The sequence below is a fragment of the Dendroctonus ponderosae genome, unplaced genomic scaffold (genome assembly GCF_020466585.1).
Source record: "Dendroctonus ponderosae isolate FM_Combo_2020 unplaced genomic scaffold, Dpon_F_20191213v2 Dpon_F_20191213_1, whole genome shotgun sequence".
NCBI lineage: Eukaryota > Metazoa > Arthropoda > Insecta > Coleoptera > Curculionidae > Dendroctonus > Dendroctonus ponderosae.
The window spans coordinates 26,051,083-26,058,698 of NW_026017110.1; the positions used below are offsets into that span (position 1 = coordinate 26,051,083).

The window sequence follows — 7,616 nt, forward strand, 5'->3', positions numbered from 1 at the left end:
CGAGTGATCAGACCTTCACGAATCTAACAGCTCGACTTTTGAAAGAAGAATCAAGAATGACAGCTACAGATGACGAGACTACTCGCTTGGCACTGCAGGTGAATGTCTTACAGGCAAAACTCGATGAACAATCACTTAAAAGCAACAAGAAAAAGTCAATAAGTGAAATTAAGGAAAACACCAACTGCAATTACTGCAAAAAGAAAGGACATTGAAAAATAAAAACAGAAATTCAAGTAAGTCAAATACTGCTTATATTTGTGACTTGTCAAGTTTTTATTCTGCAAGCTCTGAAAGTGATGCGTAAGAATGGATTTGCGATTCAAGTGCAAGCATGCACATGACCAATCAACTGAAATATTTTTCAAAACTTGAAAAATTAGATGCGCCAGTACTAGTGAAAATAGCCAACGACAAGGTTATCGAAGCAACAGCTAAAGGTACAATTAGTCTACACGCTCAAGTGAATAACAAGTGGCATGACAGAGTGATGACCAATGTACTTTATGTTCCTGATCTTAAACGAAGCCTTTTTTCGGTAGGAGCCATGACCGACAAGAAATTCTGCCAAGAAAAGCTGGCAACATTTCATGCATAGGAAAAAGAAAAGATAACTTATGGTATATGCTTCTAAAAGTAAACACCAAAGAATGCAGTCTAACAAAAACCAATTCGTTGAAATTATGTGAACTTATGTGAACAAACACAACGCTGTATGTGATTTGGAACTTGCTGGTCAAGATGAAGTTTTCTGTGAAGCCTGCCAATATGGAAAACAAACCCGAAAATCACATAAACACGTCACGAAAATTAAAGCAGAGAAACCTGGTGATAAAATACTTTCCGATGTATGTGGTCCAATGAGCGTTGACTCACCGAGCGGATCACGTTTCTTTGTAATTTTCAAGGATGAGTGTACTGGATACAGAAATGCTTATTTTCTGAAACAGAAGAGTGAAGTGTTTGCGCGCTTTAAATAATATAAAGCGTTGATCGAAAACCAAACTGCCAATAAAATTAAAGTTTTTAAGACTGATAATGGGACTGAATATATCAATAAACATTTTCAAAAATATCTACAAACAGAGGGAATATCGCATGAGAGATCGGCACCCTACTCACCTTAACAAAACGGTTCTTCGGAAAGGGAAGTAAGAACAATAGTTGACTGGGCACGCTCCATGATGTCGAATGGAAATGTTTCTACAGAATTATGGTCTGAAGCGGTAAATACTGCCGTGTATATATTGAATAGAACAACATTGAATCAGACAAAGAAAATTACAGCTTTTGAAGCATTTCTAGGGCGAAAACCTGAAACAAAGCACTTGAGAGTATTTGGATGTGCAGCTTACATGGCGATACCAACTCAGCTACGCAAAAAGTGGGACCGAAAAAGCAACAACAAGTTATTGTTTGGGGGATATGATGCATTGTCAAATAATTATCGATTATGGGACAAAAATAAAAGAAGAATAATCAGCTGTGATGTAAACTTTAACGAAGAAGAGCTTGAAGGAATCAATGAAGAAAATAATAACGTTTTGAATTTTCCTCTCCATTACCAACTTGATGAAAATGTGGTTCCTGAAATCAAGGACGAAGAAAATGATCCCGATCTAGAGACTAAAAATGAAAATAACGAAGAAGACGACCGGATACAACTACGTCAACGAAACCTTTTAAAGCGACCTGATTCCTATGGACCAGCCATATATTGTTCGATTTTAACTCCAGACTTTTACCAAACAGCAATCCAGTCACACGGAAATGAAGAATGGACAGAAGCAATGAAGCAAGAAATGGAATAATTTCCAAAGCCAAAGAATCATCCAGTGATAGACAATAAGTGGGTGTATCGAGTGAAAACAAATTCGAATGGTGACATATCGCGTTGCAAAGCACGCCTTGTAGCAAAAGGCTGTAAACACCATAAAAGAATTAAACCAATGCAGAAAATTCTGTTTAATGTTTGATTAAATTGATTTATATTAAATAGCATATAGATTAAGAGGGAATGTTAGAATCAGACTATAATCAAAATGCTTTTAATATTATCAATATAAGTTCAGCCATATATATTATGGACCACAGTGTACCACTAAGCCATATTGCTTAGGCAAGTATAATTTTTTGTTTATCGCGAGAGCAACCTTTTTAGTTAGTCGTTGTCAAATCGCTGCTGATACAGAATCGTTCTCGTGTTCGGAAATCTGCTTTTGTACTGTGTTGTTCTTTATCATTTATTTCACCAACAAAGGTCAATATACGACGTGATGGCTCACATCGAGCACCCTGGTTTTCCCCGGAAGTAAAAATACTGCCTGAAGAGAAAAAGAGGCGTTTCATCACGTGGAGGAGCTTGGGAAGCAACGAAGATCGAGAGCTGATTTTTGTTGAAAGAAACAAGACAAACAACAGAATTCGAGAAATCAAGTAGAAACATTGGGACGGATTCACCAAGAATATGGAAAGCTACTTACATGGCTCACAGCGAAAAAGTTGAAAACTGTTACGAAGCAGGAAACCAGATAATCCAAAAATGGATGCTAGCCGCAAACTCCACATATTATGCAAAAGAAAAGTGCACTTTATTCATGCTATTCCGGCAATTTTAAGCATTACTCATAGACGTTTTTTAATGCTTATTACTCATAGAACGTCAGGGCAAAAGTCACGAAAACAACATGCAAATTGCTGCAGCGATATTCAACACTTTCATTATTTGATGGGCACAGTAATTAGCAAGCGTGTTGTTTGGTACAATACTATAAATCATGTTAAAATAGCTCGGATGTCTTACATACGCCGACGGCGCCTGCATTCAATGTTCGCAATGCAAGATGAATGTCATTGACATTCAGGATTGCACGTCTTCCGAATTAAGCTCTATCCATCCAGAGCTGGGCGCAGATATAAAATCTTTAAATATCACTGGATGTTCTTCCAGGAAGCAAAAAATCCATTGATTTACACAAACATTCCTTATCGTTGACCTTCAGGTCAGTATTGAAATGGATGTGCTCCTGCTATTATTAGAGTGTTGTTTTTGGAGCAACGTCTGCTCCAGATTTCGTACAAAAAATCAATTACAGTTTATTAAACTGCATTAGCATTTTTGATCGCAATGTTTTATTCAATTTCTGTATGGGATTAAATTGCAATTTTCTGTTTCCTCTCTGGTTCAGTATGTAAACTCCATTTCAAAGCAATTGAAATTAAAACCCAATAAATGTTTATTTTAAACAAACGTAGCTACCATTTTCTCCTGCATGAATGTGAATGGGGCATTGAAATTTGCTGAACGACCTCTACAATGTATTTATAGATTAATTGGAGAACATGTTTTATTTAAATAAAATGTTGTTTGGGGAAAGTATGGAACATTGATCGGTCTAAACATAATATAAACCTTTTAAATTGGCATCACCACTGTGGGCGATGTTAGTTTACTGTTGTGACAATTTCAAACATTTTTGCTGCTTAACTTGTGTAAAACTAGACCACGACCTGAAATTTTCTAAAATCCTCTCGTAGGAAACCGTCTAAAACTGGGGCAAGAAAAGCAACTCAGAAGGTCTCCAAACGTTCCAAACAAAAATAATCCTTCAAGGGGCTAACCAATAAGCCCATCAATCACCAATATTTACCCTCGGCAATATCCAAAACAATCTTATTCCGATGGTTTCAGCGAACTGAATTTTCAGTTACTTATTCCACACTGTCACTGGCAGAGTGCATAAAAGTGTGTTGGCCGATGAAACTGGACGTTGTTTAAGCTGCAATTACAGCATCCAACAGTAAAACGTCACTTCTGCGCGCACCCAGAAGAATTGACCGTTGTCGGACACGCGACTGCGACAAACAGCTGAACGTTCGGCCAAGCTGCTACTTTGCTTGCCCAAAGCGCGCACTGAAACTGAAGCTTGAAGCTCGATCCGAAAGACTTTCGACTAAACTAAATATTTGGGCTGGCGGCGTTTTAGTTCGTCTCGTCGGTCTAGCGACCCTCTTCAATCGCGGGATGGGGTGGATTGTGCAGGGGCGCAGCCCGTCATTTCCTCTAAACCGCAATAAACGGGTTTAATGCATTGATTTTTCGGTTTCGAGTGTGGAATGCTTGATAACCTATTTAGATTCGAGGAGATCGGGTCGAGCACCGTTCAGATAAAGAAGCTCATTTCGAAAAGTAGTTTCCACTTTAGTTGGCCGACTTTCTAGCTATCCAGTTTAAAGTAACTGTTGTTGCTTAAATGCTCTGAATGAGAGCAACTATAGAGCTGTTGAATAAACCGAAGTGGGTTATTTGCACGTTGCACAAAGGGATAAAATAGATGAAGTTCCAACTGAAAATTTCTATAAACTATTCCACTTCAAAAATGTTCGTTCAATCTCAAACTAAGCAGATAGAACTACATTTTATCGATTAACCTACGCATATTAATTGCAAATAGTCCGGTTTGATTTAAGCAAAAATTGTCCAAACTCTTTATTCCTGTTTTCGAATAGTTTCACAAATTAGTTCTTTAAGCAGATTCGGATTGATCGCCCTTTTTGCTCTGTAGATCGCAATCGGGTTTGCAACTGTCTGAAACACTTTCAGTCAATTTTCTGCGAATTGTTCGTTTATTCGAATGGAAAATAGAAGAAACTTTATATTTATTTAATGGAACTGATCATAGAAATGAAAGTGTTTTGACACCAATAAATACAAAAGATTATTATTATTATTATTATTATTATTTGCACTGTCCAGTTTACAATCTAATAGCTCAAAATACCATTTTAATACGAAATAGATTTCCGCGTACAGAAGCGAGGAATCCATTAAGCTCATAGATCCTTTGCATCCCAACTACCTAATAGAAATAGTTGCCATATTTTAAGCGTTTTTAGGGCGATACGATTTTTAGCTGACGATATATTTTTTATTGTGGACTTGAAACACTCTACAGATGCATTTTGGGGAACATCTTGCATTTTGAGGAGCACGAAAGACGGACTGAAAAACCACACATGTGAAAAGTAGGTTCTTGACCGGAAATTAGACAAAACTTTAATAATTTTCATAAACATAATATTCCCTTTTTATCACCAGGAATCAAAGAATATAAAGAGCTCCCCGAAAAACATGATAGATCTTTCAGATTAGAAATAATGGAAAATTGTAAATTTTTCAAATCCATCTCGAATGCTTCATTTTTAACCGCAAATTTCACAAGGAGAATTATAGACCCAAGCAGGAAAAATTGCAGAAAGGAAAAAAAAAGTTTACATCATTTTCATCTCAATGGAGAAAGAAAAGCAACTGTCTCATTCGCGCTAGATACAAAATAATTTATATTTTCGGCGAATTTTAAGAAGTTTTTTAGTAGTCACGATTTTCAATCGACGATATTTTCCTTATCATAACCCAAACACTTCCGAATGTGCACATTGGGGAACTTTTTGGTCGCAAATAATCCTCATAAAGCTCAAAAACATGTTTGCGAAATTTTGATTTTTGCGTCCAAATTTCATAAGGGGTAAAGCTCGATTTGATGCAAAATATCAATTCTCTAAAAATGTCGGAAATTCTACCGCATTTTCTTCTCAAAGATGTGATAAATGCAACGAAATGATTGAAATACACGCTAGAAGCTCTAGATCCGAAATAATCGAAATTTTTGTCGCAAATTCACGATTGTTAACCGACGAAATATAACTCATTATCGACGATAACAAATTATATATGCATATTGCGAAGTGCCTAGGTCGGAAACAATAATTTCAGCCTGAAAAATCACGCAGACAATTTTGTTAAATTTTTGATCAAAAACTCCATAGTCATGTCGATTTTTTGAAAAGATACCAATTCTCTTAAACTGCCTTAAATTAGATCATGAATTTATGAAAAAATATCAATTCTCTCAAAATCCTACAAGTTCTACATCATTTTCAGCTCAAGGGAGCGAGGAATGCAATGAACTCGTTGAAAAACACGCTAAATGCTTTAGAGCCGAAATAATCAACGATTTTTGCACATTTTAAGTAGTTTTTTAGCGGTAGCGATTTTTAGCAAACGATATTTTTATTATTATAGGCCCATACATTTTGCAGATGCACATTGGAAAACTTCATAGGTAGAAAATAGTCAAGTAAGCTCAAAAAACACGCATGTGAAATTTTTATTCTTCACAGAAAATTTCATCAGTCTTTTTTTGGAAAAAAATTCCCACAATTTCTTCAATTCTACATGATTTTAATTTGAATGAAGCGAATAATTCAATCAGTGTATTAAGAAAACGCTTGAGGCTTCAGACCCGAAATAAGCAACAAAAATCAGCTATTTTAGGCTATTTTAGGCAAGGTCTTTAGCAACCAAACAGTGAGTATTTTCAACAAAGGGCAATTTAAGGGTTTTCCTCTACATATCCCCAAAAGAGTGTTTCTGGGCAAATGCTGCCTAAATTTTCAAGCACCTGCGCAAACCGCTATAAAAAAACTCAAAGCTGCTCTCCCATATTCAGTTACCTTGATTGTAATAATACCAGCCTGAGCGATAAAAGATAGGATTGTTATTTTAACTTAAATAAACATTTCAACAGCCACATCAAAATAAATGTTGGTCTTGTATATGCCGGTGTTACACGATGACCGTATAATTAAGCAATTTGCGGTTACATATTTCACTGGTTATCGCCTTTTTTCTTGGCAAATACACAAAAACAATGGTAACAATTATGGAGCAAGTGGCATAATTTATTGTTTCCGTTTATAATAAATTTGAAGCGCAGGAATTGTTCAGGGGCCATATGTATATACAAAGGTTAAGTAAAATGGCAATGATTCGAAAATTTATGCCATAAAACATAAAGCAAGCAACATTATTTAAAATCTGTAGGTACTAATTAACATTTTGATTTAAGTTGACCGCAATTTATCCAAATATGCTAAATAGCAATGTGAAACGCTGACAATCAAAAGCGAAATATTTTAAGTCATTTCATGGTATTTAGACTCAATCGTCCATGTGATCGCGCAAGAGATATCCGAATGAAAAAGTTTCATGGCTTTTTTACGGGAATTTTATTACTCTATTAGTGCTTGATATGATGCCTGAAATAAAAAAGCTCTCATCAACGTACATTTTCAACGATGATTGGCTTTTTCAGTCACTTGGATTTTCCAATAAATACCGAAATTAACGCCAATACATTTTTAAACAGTATCATTTTTGCCCATGCATATTCGCGTTTGAAGTCTGTAAAACCAAGCCCGATAATTTTTTTTTTAAATTCTTGCCGTTTTCTATTTATTCGCAACGTTGCAAAAATATTTCTATATGCTGCTCATTGAATTTAAATAATTATCATAACGTTGATATCAGATTTCGCGCTCATTAACTTTTGGTTTCGGAATTATGCCACGTTGCGACGTCGGCACACATCGGCGTCGACGTCGGCATCGTTTTCCACGCGTGAGAAAGTTCAATCTCCAAAGTGCGGCTAATCTTCCAAATTTGCCACAGTTTTATACGCCCTAATTTCGTAACTAATATTTCAGGTCCGCCTAAGGGAGCGCTAAGATTTATATTTAGCTTTATGGGAAATCCGCCCGCTTTTGCCATACACACA

General features: G+C 36.0%; 1 protein-coding gene across 1 annotated transcript in view; it reads right to left on the reverse strand.

Moving 5' to 3' along the window:
- The window catches only part of LOC109543710 (teneurin-m), a gene marked incomplete in the record, with an annotated part of 162,684 nt that extends 158,734 nt beyond the window's left edge, over positions 1–3,950 (reverse strand). The window contains 1 exon segment of the mRNA XM_048661784.1: positions 3,651–3,950.
- Between the last annotated feature and the right edge of the window lie 3,666 nt (positions 3,951–7,616).